At 45.0% G+C, this 13,978-nt stretch overlaps 1 protein-coding gene across 3 annotated transcripts in view; it reads left to right on the top strand.

Moving 5' to 3' along the window:
* Positions 1-1,061: 1,061 nt before the first annotated feature.
* AP1G1 (adaptor related protein complex 1 subunit gamma 1) overlaps positions 1,062-13,978 on the top strand; it is an 80,094-nt gene continuing 67,177 nt past the window's right edge. The window contains exon 1 of one of the 3 annotated variants that reach the window (XM_055298499.2): positions 1,062-1,150. The gene's annotated coding sequence lies outside the window, so the exon portion shown is untranslated. Of the gene's footprint in view, positions 1,151-1,240; positions 1,409-13,978 lie in introns of those variants that run through there. The other 2 variants (XM_055298497.2, XM_063611591.1) reach the window with 2 other exon arrangements.

The raw sequence follows: 13,978 nt of genomic DNA, 5'->3' as shown, positions 1-13,978 counted from the left end.
ATCTGTCTCAAAAAAAAAAAAAAAAATTTGTGTGGTTGGTTCTGTTCTCTTTGGCACCCAGCCTGGTGCTGTTGTATTGTACTTTGTTGCCAATCTAGCAGAAGGATTTTAGTCTAGGTAGGTCACCTTTCCTTTAAACAGGCCAAGATATCAGGCCCTCTTTACATTCACATGGAAAAGACTCGCGTCATATGTTAGTAAATATTTATCAGGTTAGGAACTGTCTGGTTAGACTTTCTTTGGCCCTGGTCATTAATTCATGGAATCATAGACCGAAAGCCCATTCTGTAAGGGTTTCAGCTAACATGAGTCCAAGTCTTCTTTCTACAGATGAGGAAACTGAATCCCTGGAGAGTTTAAGTGACTTTAGCAGTGCATGCACCGCGGTACTGGGTGTGGAATCCATTCTTTTGAGTCATCCTCTTAACTCTTCATAAAATATGTTGCAAAGACACCATAAAACCATAGAATACCACCTGGAGCACGCTCCTTAAGTTATAAAGGAAGCAAAAATCTTAAAGGAGACAGCAAAGAGTTCGGGATTCCCGTGGACGAAGACCTTTTCAGCCCTGCTATCTTCTCCGCCCCACCTGTCTCGCTTGCTCTCACTTCCTGGGCTACCTGACCTAGCTCCGCCCCCTCCAGGTGGCTCCACCGCTTCCTGGTAGCCCAGCACCCCCCCCCCCCACCCCCTCCCACCCCCTGCCACCAAGCGGAACCAATGTCCGTCCGCTACGGGGTAAGCCGGATCTTTCTCGCTCAGACTCATCGCAGCGGTGACTCGGCAGCAGCGTCTCGCGTCATCAGTGACAGCCCCGACCCTTGCTACGCTTTGCGTCGCTCTGCCAGGAGCAGTCGCCTCCTCCTTGGCAAATAGTCCTCGGCAGGGTCCGAGTTCTTGGATAATCCGAGAGGAAAGGCACGAGAAGTTGCAGTACGGGGACACGGAAACGACCAGGAGAGGAGGCCAGGGAGCGAAGTTTCCGCAATAGTGTGTGAAGTTAGTTAAAAACTCCCTCCTTCCTCAGGATCCCTCCGCCTGCAGTAGCGGTGGTGAGGCCGAGGGTGCCGCCATTTTGGATGTTCGGTTCCTGCTGCCACTGCTGCCGCCGCCCCCGGAGCTGCTGGTTTCATTCGAGGTTTCGGGCCGGTGAGTGTCACTCCCGGCGCTGAGAGCATATTGCTGCTTTTGCCCCGCCGCTGCCGCGGGCGCTTGACCGGAAGCTTCCTGTCAGTTTCAGGGGTCCGGTCCCAGGCTGTGGGTGCTGAGAAGAGAGGACAGAGAAGCTGGGCCAGGAGGGGCCGGGAACCCCAGGGGCTGCTCCGACTTCTGGAGGGCCGACCCCGAGGCCTCGGAGCGGGAGGTTCCGCGCGCCGCGGCGTTCCATGTTGTGGCGTTGCCCCGCCGGTACCGGCCTCCTTGAACCCTTGACTTTCTCAGGCTGCGATCTTTGAGGGCTCATTCAGGGAGCCTGGGGTTTAGCGGGGCGGGCCCCACCCCCGCGTGTCTTCTCTGAGCCACGTATCAGCGTTCTTGTGACTTGTACCCGTGTCAGGTCTCTCAGATAACTCTTAGCGTGTCCAAATGCCCAGTTAATCGCTGCCTGCCCCTGCAGTGCCGTCCTCTCGAACCGGACATCGGCCTCGCCTCTCTCTAACCTTCCGAACAACTTCTTTCCCAATTTTCCGTGTGTGTGTGTGTGTGTGTGTGTGTGTGTGTGTGTGTGTGTATGTTTTTTTGTTCATGTTTTTTTCAACCTACCTGCGAGTATACTGTTTACCCTTTTCTTAGCTCCTGGCCCTGTGGACGTCAGCGTCTAATAATTCTCCCGGTCTTCCTGATTGCCTGAAAGAGTCGGGACGGTTCGGTTGATTGTGTTTCCCGGTTAGGACATGGTGTAGGAGGTCCATCGAACCACTCGCTCAGAGTAATGTTTATGAAGCAGATTATGTTTATGAAGCAGATTAAATGGCTTTTGGGAGGCGGGAGCTGTCAAATGTTTTCTCATGTGTGGATTCCCTCCCTGTGCCGAATACTTAGCTTTTTGGTACTTACCGACACTTGTGTGGTGTTTTTTTTTTCTCCCCTATTATATATCCCTGGGCATGGAAATCTGTTCGTGGAGAAAAATCTTAACCTGAGGTAGGTAGAAAGGAGAGTTGGGCTGCTTTACAGTGATTAGTTAACAGAAGAGAGGAGTTAGTGCTTTCTTAGTGACCTTAACTTTGAGGTGTTTGTACAGTAATGATCTTTGCTGACTGATTCTAAAAAATACTTGTAATGACTTCATGTATTGGGTTTTTCTGGGGATAGTTGAATTTTAAATATTCACTTCCACCGTTCCCTAGAATACTTGTCAAATACCTATCTTGTCACACACCCTAACTTTCAAGTTTGAAAAATATGAACCCTCTAAGTACTCGTAATCTCGTCACTTTTATTCTAAAGGCATGTTTGCAGTCTAGCATGCTTGAATAAAAAGTATGTCTTTATTTTTATTTTTATTTTTTTTGAGACGGAGTCTCGCTCTGTCTCCAGGCTGGAGTGCAGTGGCACGGTCTCGCCTCACTGCAACCTGCACCTCCCGGGTTCAAGCAATTATCCTGCCTCAGCCTCCCAAGTAGCTGGGACTACAGGTGCACGCTGCCACGCCCGGCTAATTTTTTATTGTTGTTGTATTTTAGTAGAGATGGGGTTTCACCATGTTGCCCAGGCTGATCTTGAACTCCTGAGCTCAGGCAGTCCGCCCGCCTTGGCCTCCCAAAGTGCTAGGATTACAGGCGTGAGCCACCGCGCCTGGCGAATAAAAAGTATTTCACAGTAATTCACTGATATATTTCCTACGTTTCAATTTAGGCGAGTGTGATTGAATCACCCTTATTTCATCTCAGCCTGGGTTTTCATATCTGCAAAAGAGAAATTAACTTATTTGAGATCACAGTCTAGTGGTTGAAGTTTAAATTTATAACTTGAACTGAGTCAAGCTTTTTAGTATTGCTAAGCCACATATAGATGCATTATTCTTATCAGGTTATTGAAATGAGATTGTAGATAAATTCCTGTATAGGTCATATGATGTCTTAGAAGAAAACTATTTTCAGTTTAAATACTCAATGATCTTGTTATTTGTTTTAAGCAGATTTTTCAAAAATATATTAGTTACTATTAGATATGTGAGTTCTGTATTACCCTGAAGCAGTGGAATTTTCTCTTTTGGTTTAAAGGAACTGTCAAACACTGAACACCTATGTAATGCTCACTCATTTACTAAGTATGCCCTCGCAGTTACTACTGAAATGTTCCATTTCTGACTTAGACTTTTCAAGTAAGGTGTTAGAAGAGCTATCACATAGATGTTAGTTAACTCAGTGTTTTTCATGCTTTAATATATTGGTATTTAAATGTCATTCAGGCGGGCACTCAGTGGCTCATGCTTGTAATCCCAACACTTTGGGAGGTGCAAGGTGGATCCCCTGAGCCCGGGAGTTGGAGGCCAGCCTGGGCAACCTAATGAGACTCCGTCTCTACCAAAATATTTTAAAATATTAAACTTTTAAAAATTCATTCTTAGATAGTTTGCATTCACTGTAGGAAGGGTCCTTTTGCCTTAACAAATTCCTAGCAAAGTGTTGTTTAGTGCACCATTGATCAGTGCGTATTTGAATGTCTGCTTTGTGTTTAGGAAATCTCCGTTTTCTTTTGGGAGCAGTTGCTTGTTCTTTGGTCTGACCTCTGTAATTGATAGCAGTTCTAGATTTGAGGGCAGATTTTAGAGTGAAACTATAAAGTACAGAATTTGCCAGGAATGCCTTGGTGATATTTCACCCCAGTATTTATTTTAAAAAGGACTTTTAAAAATCAGTGGTATGCAAACCAAAACCAACTTCTTTATGATTTATAAAAACTTTTATTTTTTATTATTTTTATTGTTTGAGACAGGGTCTCACTCTGTTGCCCAGGCTGGAGTGCAGTGGTCTTGGCTCACTGCAGCTTGGACCTCCTGGGCTCAAGCGATCCTCCTGCCTCAGCCCTCCACGTAGCTGGGACTACAGGTATCTGCCACCACACGGGGCTAATTTTTGTATTTTTTGTATAGTGTTTTGTCATGTTACCCAGGCTGGGCTCAAGCAGTCCTCTTGCCTCGGCCTCCCAAACAAAGTGCTGAGATTACAGGTGTGAGCCACCTCACCTGGCCAAACTCTTTTAATTTATACAAATTTAAAAAGTTGAGTGAGTATTTTCCAAGATATTATTTTTAATTAAAAAAATTGAATTGGCAATCTACATACCAAAACAGATTTTCCACAATGCTTAATCCCCTTATTTGCATTTGATGAGGATTTTAAAATTTTGTGTATATAGCAGGACTTAATTGCTATCAAAACTTTAAAACTCTTACTTAGAGCTTCAGAAAATTTAAAAATACTCTTTTAGGTGCTTGTAATTTAGTCTGTCCTTGCTTTATGAATTGTTTTCAGTTCTTTTTTGTTTGTTTTTTGAGACAAAGTCTTACTCTGTCTCCCAGGCTGGAGTGCAGTGGCTCGATCTTGGCTCACTGTGCAACCTCCACCTCCTGGATTCCAGTGATTTCTGCTGCCTCAGCCTCCCAAGTAGCTGGGATTACAAGCGTGAGCCACCATGCCCAGCTAATTTTTGTATTTTTAGTAGAGGCGGGGTTTCACCATGTTGGCTAGGCTGGTCTTGAACTCCTGACCTTAAGCGATCCACCCACCTTGGCCTCCCAAAGTGCTGGGATTACAGGCGGTAGCCACTGCGTCCAGTCTGTTTTCAGTTCTTGATTTTGGCTTTCTTTATTCTCTGTTACTTTTACTCAGTTTCTAATGCAGAATAATGTTGAAAGTAGCAAATAATTTTTTTCAACTCCTCTCAGCTTATAACTAACAAGCAATTTTATTTTAATTGATTGATTGATTGAGACAGGTTCTCTTTCACCCAGGCTGAAGTGCAGTGGTGCAATCTCAGCTCACTGCAGCCTCGACCTCCTGCCATGTTCAAGTAATCCTCCCACTTCAGCCTCCTAAGTAGCTGGGACTGTAGGCATGTGCCGCCTGATTTATTATTTTTTTGTAGAGACAGGGTTTCGCTATATTCCCCAGGCTGATTTCAAATTCCTGGGCTCAAGAGGTCCTCCCACCTCTGCCTCCCAAAGTGCTGGTATTAAAGGTGTGTGCCACCATGCCTTGCCCACAAGCAATTTTAAACTTAAGAGAGCAGGCTGGTGCAGTGGTTCATGCCTGTAATCCCAGCACTTTGGGAGGCCGAGGCAGGTGGATCACTTGAGGTCAGGAGTTTGATACCAGCCTGGTCAACATGATGAAATCCCGTCTGTACTAAAAATAAAAAAGTTAGCTGGGCATGATGACGCGCACCTGCATTCCCAGCTACTTAGGAGGCTCAGGCAGGAGGATTGCTTGAACCGGGAGGTGGAGGTTGCAGCGAGTTAAGATCGCGCCACTGCACTCCAGCCTGGGTGACAGATGGAGGCTCTGTCTCAAAAAAAAAAAAAAAGAAAAAAATTAAGAGAGCATATTTATATAATCTTTTGTATTTCTTGGCTTACAGGTTTTGAAATTGTCTTTGTTGGCTGGGCGAGGTGGCTCACACCTGTAATCCCAGCACTTTGGGAGGCTGAGGCGGGTGGATCACGAGATCAGGAGATCGAGACCATCCTGGCCAAAATGGTTAAACCCTGTCTCTACTAAAAAATAGAAAAATTAGCTGGGCATGATGGTGCGTGCCTGTAGTCCCAGCTACTCGGGAGGCTGAGGCAGGAGAATCACTTGAACCTGGGAGGTGGAGGTTGCAGCGAGCTGAGATCACACCACTGCACTCCAGCCTGGGGACAGAGTGAGACTCTGTCCCTCCCCAAAAAAAAAAAGTTTGTCAAAATGTAGTAGCATTTTTCCAGTTGCCTTTTTGTATAGAAAATTTTATTTCAATGAGGTCAAGAAAGAGAAAAGGGAAAAGAGGTGTCTTTTTTTTTTTTTTTTTTGAGATGGAGTCCCCCTCTGTCGCCCAGGCTGGAGTGCCTTGGAGCCATCTCTGCTTACTGCAACCTCCGCCCCCGGGTTCAAGCAATTCTCCTGCCTCAGCCTCCTGAGTAGCTGGGACTACAGGTGTGCGCCACCACGCCTAGCTAATTTTTGTATTTTTAGTAGAGACAGGGCTTCACCCTGTTGGCCAGGCTCAAGTGATCCACCAGCCTTGGCCTCCCAAAGTGCTGGGATTACAGGCGTGAATGAGGTGTCATTTTTACTTTGAAGATACATGTTAAGTTTTTTTCTTCACTGACCTAAAACACAATACACTTAATATGGCATGAGTTTTGGTTGCTGGAGAAACTGGTTAAAGTTTGAAGGGTCCAGAAGTGGGAGAAAAACACACTTGCCAAATGTGTTGAGTCAGCATTAACACTTTAGCATAAAAGGGCAAGGGTTAGGATGAGATGATTGAAATGAGAAATGCTTTTTTTCACTAGGTACTTGGAAATTTTACTTTTAAAAAAAGCCTACTCAGGGCCAGGCGCGGTGGCTCACGCCTGTAATCCCAGCACTTTGGGAGGCCGAGGCGGGCAGATCACGAGGTCAGGAGATCGAGACCATCCTGGCTAACATGGTGAAACCCCATCTCTACTAAAAATACAAAAAAAATTAGCCGGGCGTGGTGGCGGGCGCGTGTAGTCCCAGCTACTCGGGAGGCTGAGGCAGGAGAATGATGTGAACCCCACGGGGCGGAGCCTGCAGTGAGCCGAGATCGCGCCACTGCACTCCAGCCTGGGAGACAGCGAGACTCCGTCTCAAAAAAAAAAAAAAAAAGCCTACTCAGACCATTGGGAGATTTAATTAGTAAATTATAAATGTTGTTGGCAACAAATTAAGTAGTTTTAGAAGAAGTCATTTTTTTAAAAGATGAGGAAAAAATACATGTGACTTTTGTAATTTATAAATAAAAACATCTTATTTTTTATTTATTTATTTTTTTTGAGACAGAGTCTCACTCTGTCACCCAGGCTGGAGTGCAGTGGTGCCATCTCCGCTTACTACAGCCTCCACCTCCTGTGTTCCCGTGATTCTTGTGCTCAGCCTCCCGAGTAGCGTGCACCACTGTACCTGGCTACTTTTTGTATTTTTAGTGGAGACGGGGTTTTGTCATGTTGGCCAGGCTGGTCTCGAACTCCTGACCTCAGGTGATTGACCTGCTTCAGCCTCCCAAAGTGCTCGGATTATAGGTGTGAGCCAGAGCCTGGCTAAAATATTTTAAATCTTTCAAAGATATGTAAAGATGTTACATGTTTTCTAAACCTAAAAATAAACTTTGCTGGCCAGACCTGGTAGCTCATGTCTGTAATCCCAGTACTTTGGGAAGCCAAGTCCGAAGGATCACTTGAAGACAGGAGTTGGAAACCAGTCTGGGAAACACAGTGGGACCCTGGCTGTACGAATTTTTTTTTTTTTTTTTTTTTTTTTTGAGAGAGAGTCTTGCTCTGTCACCCAGGCTGGAGTGCAGTGGTGCGATCTCGGCTCACCTCAACCTCCACCTCCTGGGTTCAAACGATTCTCCTGCCTCAGCCTCCCAAGTAGCTAAAATTACAGGCGCCCGCCACCATGCACAGTTAAATTTTGTACTTTTAGTAGAGATGGGGTTTCACCATGTTGGCCAGGCTGGTCTTGAACTCCTGACCTCAAGTGATCCACCCGCCTCGGCCTCCCAAAGTGCCAGGATTACAGGCATGAGCCACTGTGCCTGGCCCAAAATTTTTTAAAGTAGCTGGGTTTGTGGTGTCTTTGCCAGTAACCTTAGCTGCCTGGGAGGCTGAGGCAGGAAGATCACTTGAACCCAGGAGTTCAGGCTGCAGTGAGCTAAGACTGTGCCACTGCACTCTGTCACCCAGCCTGGGTGACAGAGATAGACTGTCTCAAAAAAAAGAGAAAAGTCGGCTGGGCGTGGTGGCTCACGCTTGTAATCCCAGCACTTTGGGAGGCTGAGGCGGGCGGATCACGAGGTCAGGAGATCGAGACCACAGTGAAACCCCGTCTCTACTAAAAAAAAAAATACAAAAAATTAGCCGGGCGTGGTGGCGGGCGCCTGTAGTCCCAGCTACTCGGAGAGGCTGAGGCAGGAGAATGGCGTGAACCCGGGAGGCGGAGCTTGCAGTGAGCCGAGATCGCGCCACTGCACTCCAGCCTGGGCGACAGAGCGAGACTCCGTCTCAAGAAAAAAAAAAAAAAAAAAAAAAAAAAAAAAAAAAAAAAAAAAAAAGTAAAAAACGCTTCTTTTGCTTTCTTTTAAGACTGAACAATTTCTCAATTGTTTAGTTTTGAGGTTTAGTTAAATAGGTTCACTAACTTGAGCTGTAAAAACACTAATGGAACTCCTTTTACTTTGAGTTGTACAACTGTGTAATTATTTATATAAGTTAGCTCTTTCAACCAAATACACGTTGAGCATCCCTTATCTGAAATACTTGAGACCAGGAGTGTTTCATATTTTGGATTTTTTTCAGATTTTGGAATATTTGCGTTACGCCACTTGTACATCCCTAATCCTAAAATCCAAAATCTGAAACACTTGAAGAGCATTTCTTTTTTTTTTTGGAGACGGCGTCTTGCCCTGTTGCCCAGGCTGGAGTGCAGTGGCACAATCTCAGCTCACTGCAAGCTCCGCCTCCTGGGTTCACGCCATTCTCCTGCCTCAGCTTCCAGAGTAGCTGGGACTACAGGCGCCTGCCACCACGCCCGGCTAATTTTTTATATTTTCAGTAGAGACGGGGTTTCACCGTGTTAGCCAGGATGGTCTCGATCTCCTGACCTTGTGATCTGCCCGCCTCCGCCTCCCCTGCTGGGATTACAGGCGTGAGCCACCGCGCCCGGCCTTGAAGAGCATTTCTTCAAGCATCATGTCAACAATAAAAAAATGTCAGGTTTTGGAGCATTTCAGGTTTTGGATTAGGGACGTTTACCCTATAGTGTTACATCATCTCTTCTATGACAGTCTTAATTTTAACCCACAATTTTAACAGATTATGAATGAATATGCTTCAATGTTTCTCTCAATGCTTAGTTAAGTACTGTATATACGCACGTAAATGTATATAGGAATTTTTTGTTTTTGCTAAAGAGAGATCATGTTATTTATATTACTCTATAACACTTTTTTTTTTTTTTTTAACATGTCATGGTCAGTAAATATTATTCTTTTTTTTGTTTGTTTGTTTTTTGAGACAGTCTTACCCTGTCACCCAGGTGATGGGAACCTCCGCCTCCTGGGTTCAGTGATTATCCTGCTTCAGCCTTCAGAGTAGTTGGGATTATAGGCACCTGCCACCACACCCAGATAATTTTTGTATTTTTAGTAGAGATGAGGTTTCGCCATGTTGGCCAGGCTGGTCTCAAACTCCTGACCTCAAGTGATCTGCCTGCCTTTGCCTCCCAAGATGCTGGGATTACAGGCATGAGCCACCGCGCCCAGCCAATATAATTCATTTTTGTTTTGTTTTGTTTTGTTTTTTTGAGATGGAGTTTTGCTCTTGCTGCCCAGGCTGGAGTGCAATGGCGTGATCTCAGTTCACCGCAACCTCTGCCTCCCAGGTTCAAGTGATTGTCCTGCCTCAGCCTCCCTAGTAGTTGGGATTACAGGCATGTGCCACTATGCCCCACTAATTTTGTATTTTTAGTAGAGACGGGTTTCTTTTTTTTTTTTTTTGAGACGGAGTCTTGCTATGTCACCCAGGCTGGAGTGCAGTGGCACGATCTCGGCTCACTGCAAGTTCTGCCTCCCAGTCATGCCATTCTCCTTCGTCAGCCTCCCGAGTAGCTGGGACTACAGGCATCCACCACCACGCCCGGCTAATTTTTTGTATTTTTAGTAGAGATGGGGTTTCACTGTGTTAGCCAGGATGGTCTCCATCTCCTGACCTCGTGATCCACCCGCCTTGGCCTCCCAAAGTGCTAGGATTAAAGGCATGAGCCACCGCGCCCGGCCCGAGATGGGGGGTTTCTCCATGTTGGTCAGGCTAGTTTTGAACTCCCGACCTCACGTGATCCTCCCACCTTGGCCTCCCAAAGTGCTGGGATTACAGGTGTGAGCCACCGTGCCTGGCCAATATAATTTTTTTTTTTTTTTTTTGAGATGGGGACTCTTGCTCTGTCACCCAGGCTAGAGTGCAGTGGCGCGATCTCGGCTCACTGCAAGCTCCGCCTCCTGGGTTCACGCCATTCTTCTGCCTCAGCCTCCCGAGTAGCTGGGACTACAGGTGCCCACCACCACACCTGGCTAATTTTTTGTATTTTTTTTTAGTAGAGACGGAGTTTCGCCGTGTTAGCCAGGATGGTCTCAATCTCCTGACCTCGTGATCCACCTGCCTCGGCCTCTCAAAGTGCTGGGATTACAGGCGTGAGCCACCGTGCCTGGCAATATAATTCATTATTATTTTTTTAAAAGATGAGATTTTGCTATGTTGCTTGGGCTGATCTCGAACTCCTGGGCTTGAGCAATCTGCCTGCATCGGCCTCCCAAAGTGCTGGGATTACAGGCGTGAGCCATTGCACCCAGCCAATATAATTTATTATTATTATTATTATTTAAGATGGAACCTTGCTGTGTCACCCAGGCTGGAGTGCAGTGGCACAGTCTCGGCTCACTGCATGCTCTGCCTCCTGGGTTCATGCCATTCTGCATCAGCCTCCCGAGTAGCTGGGACTACAGGCGCCTGCCACCACACCCGGCTAACTTTTTGTATTTTTAGTAGAATTGGGTTTCACCATGTTAGCCAGGATGGTCTTGATCTCCTGACTTCGTGATCCGCCCACCTCGGCCTCCCAAAGTGCTGGGATTACAGGCGTGACCCACCTCTCCCAGCCTATTATTTTTTTAATAAGAGATGAGATATAGCTATATTGCTCAGGCTGGTCTCAACTCCTGGACTTGAGCAGTCTGCCTGCCGCGGCCTCCCAAAGTGCTGAGATTACAGGTATGAGCCACTGCACTCAGCCCACAGTAAATATAATTCTATCTTATTCCTTTAAATAGTCCTATTGTGTCTTATAGCATGGATGTACCATAATTTATTATTTTCCTGTGGGCATTTAGATCATTTCTAGATTTTTGCCACTTAACAAAGTGCTACAATAAATATCCTTGTACATGCCACCTTATTTGCTGATGCTTTTATTTCTGTAGAGTCTCCAAAGGGGGAATTCTGGGTTAACAGAGAAATACATTTTAAGTATTATTATTGCTAGATTACTCTCTAAATAGGTTATCATAATTTTCATCCCAAATAGCAGTAACTTCTCCATATCATGAAACCACTGGGTGTAAATACATAGTTTAATTTTTACTAGTCTGCTGGATGATAAATGGGTCATGCAGTTTGTCTTAATTTTAACTTCCCTGTTACTGGGGCTAGCCTTATTTGATACATGTGATGGCCATTGGATTTCCTTTATTGAGAATTGTCTGCTCATGTCCTTGGTTCATTTTTCTTTCTCTTTTTTTGTCTCCTGTAGGAGCGCTTATGGAATGTGAATTCTTTGTTATATGGCACGTGTATTTTTCTTGTCTTTCATTTATCCTTTTTTTTGGAGACGGAGTCTTGCCCTTGTTGCCTAGGCTAGAGTGCAGCGGTGTGATCTTGGCTCACTGCAGCCTCCGCCTCCTGGATTCAAGCGATTCTCCTGCCACAGCCTCCTGGGTAGCTGGGATTACAGGTGCCCGCCACCATGCCCGGCTAATTTTTGTACTTTTAGTAGAGACAGAGATTCGCCATATTGGCCAGGCTGGTCTCAAACTCCTGACCTCAGGTGATCTGCCTGCCTCGGCCTTCCAAAGCGCTGGGATTACAGGCATGAGCCACTGCACTGCGCCTGGCCTCATTTATCTTTTAACCTTATTTATGTCACAGACATTTTCAGGTAATTATATATATCCCTCTTTTCGTCTTTGGTTTCTGAAACTGTCTTAGAAGAGTCCATTCCAGCTGGGTGCAGTGGCTCATGCCTGTAATCCCAGCACTTTGGGAGGCGGAGGCTGGCAGATCACGAGGTCAGGAGACTGAGATCATCCTAGCCAACAAGGTGAAACCCTGTCTCTACTAAAAATACAAAAAATTAGCCGAGCGTGGTGGCACGCGCCTATAGTCCTGGCTACTTGGTAGGCTAAGGCAGGAGAATTGCTTGAATCTGGGAGGCAGATTTTTTTTTTTTGTAGAGACACAGTCTCACTCTGTTGCCCAGGCTGGTTTCTAACTCATGGCCTCAAGTGATCCTCCCACGTTGGCCTCTAAAGTGTTGGGATTACTGGCATGAGCCACCGCACCCAGCCTTAACAGTTTTTGATGATAATTTTTCCTTGCTGTAGTGTGTGTCTATTTGTTCAAGTTTCTTTTAGGTCTTTCAACAAATATTTTATAGATTTCGAAGTTTTTTTCGTATAGTTCCTATACCTTTCTTACTAAATTTATTCCTATGTATTTTATTTTGACACTATTGTCAATGGGACTGTTTACTCTCCACTTCTAACTAGTTAATATCAGATACATCAATTAAAAGTAAATCTTTAATTTTCTTTGGACAACTCCCCCACTCTCCTTGTGTATCCAGAATTAATAGAACTTGGATTCATGAAGAATATGCTAGGGAAAATTTGTCATCTTAGTATTAAGTAACTTTTTTTTTTTGAGACGGCGTCTTGCTCTGTTGCCCAGACTGGAGTGCAGTGGCACAATCTCAGCTCATTGCAACCCCTGCCTCCTGGGTTCAAGTGATTCTCCTGCGTAGCTGGGGTCACAGGCGTGTGCCACCACACCCGGCTAATTTTTGTATTTTTAGTAGAGATGGGGTTTCACCATGTTGGTCAGGCTGGTCTTGAACTCCTGACCTCGTGATCTGCCCACCTCAGCCTCCCAGAGTACTGGGATTACAGGGGTGAGCCACCGCGCCCGGCTATATTAAGTAACTTTCTAATGTTTCTGCTTGTCATCCTAGGGAAGAGTACCCTTAGATAAGTTTTTCTGGAATGAATGACACCTTACTAGGTTTGAAAGTTTACAGTTGCTTTATTTATACGTTTTTGTTAATTTGATTTTTTTCAAAGCAAGTTTTATTCCAAGTTTTACATGCTCGTTACTTGAAAGATAGCAGACTATGTATAGAAGTTAAAAAGGCATCTATATTTACATCAGATAACCTTCTTCAACATTAATTATACCCTTTGGGTCATGTCTTTAAGCCAAATTTTTGTTTTGAGAATTTGATGATACTTCTTGAATTGAGAGTACTTTAGTATGGTTTTGCTAATAAGATTATGGTTGGGAGAATGAAAATTTTATTTCATTAGTGTCAGATTAGATGTTTGTCTTGTTTAGCGATCATTGTTTACTTGGCCTTTATTGCTTTTCATGCTTTTATACATATATGTATATATATAAAATTTTTTTTAAGAGTCAGGGTCTTGCTGTGTTGCCTAGGCTGGTCTTGAACTCCTGGAATCAAGCAATCTGCCCTCCTCGGCCTCCCAGAGTGCTGGGATTACGGGCCTGAGCCACTGTGCCCAGTCTGCTTTTTATGCATCTTGGTGCTGTTGAATTGTTCAGTACGCATGTTTGCATTTATAGACATCTGCTTTTTAGATCTCAGTTCTGGTGAATTTTGGTTATGGATAATTAAGCATAAAATAAGATTCCTGTAATTACTGTGACAATTTAGGGAGAATTGAACTTAAGTCCTCTTAGAGGGATGCCATCTGGCTGCCTAGACAGGGTGGGGTGGTATCTCAATGTGATCCTACATTCCACAGCTTATTCTTTAGCCTTGAAGATCCAGAAATTCCATTTCAGTAGTTCATCTCCTAGGGGTGATCGAGACCAATCAAACACACTGATTTGTAAGTTATAATAATACTGTAGTATTGTAATACACAACGGGGGGGATATGCTCTTCTCCTGAATTACCTGTGCCT

The sequence above is a fragment of the Symphalangus syndactylus genome, chromosome 11, assembly GCF_028878055.3.
Source record: "Symphalangus syndactylus isolate Jambi chromosome 11, NHGRI_mSymSyn1-v2.1_pri, whole genome shotgun sequence".
Taxonomy (NCBI): domain Eukaryota; kingdom Metazoa; phylum Chordata; class Mammalia; order Primates; family Hylobatidae; genus Symphalangus; species Symphalangus syndactylus.
The sequence above is the reverse complement of the archived record's forward strand: the minus strand, read 5'-3'. Positions and strand labels throughout refer to the sequence as shown.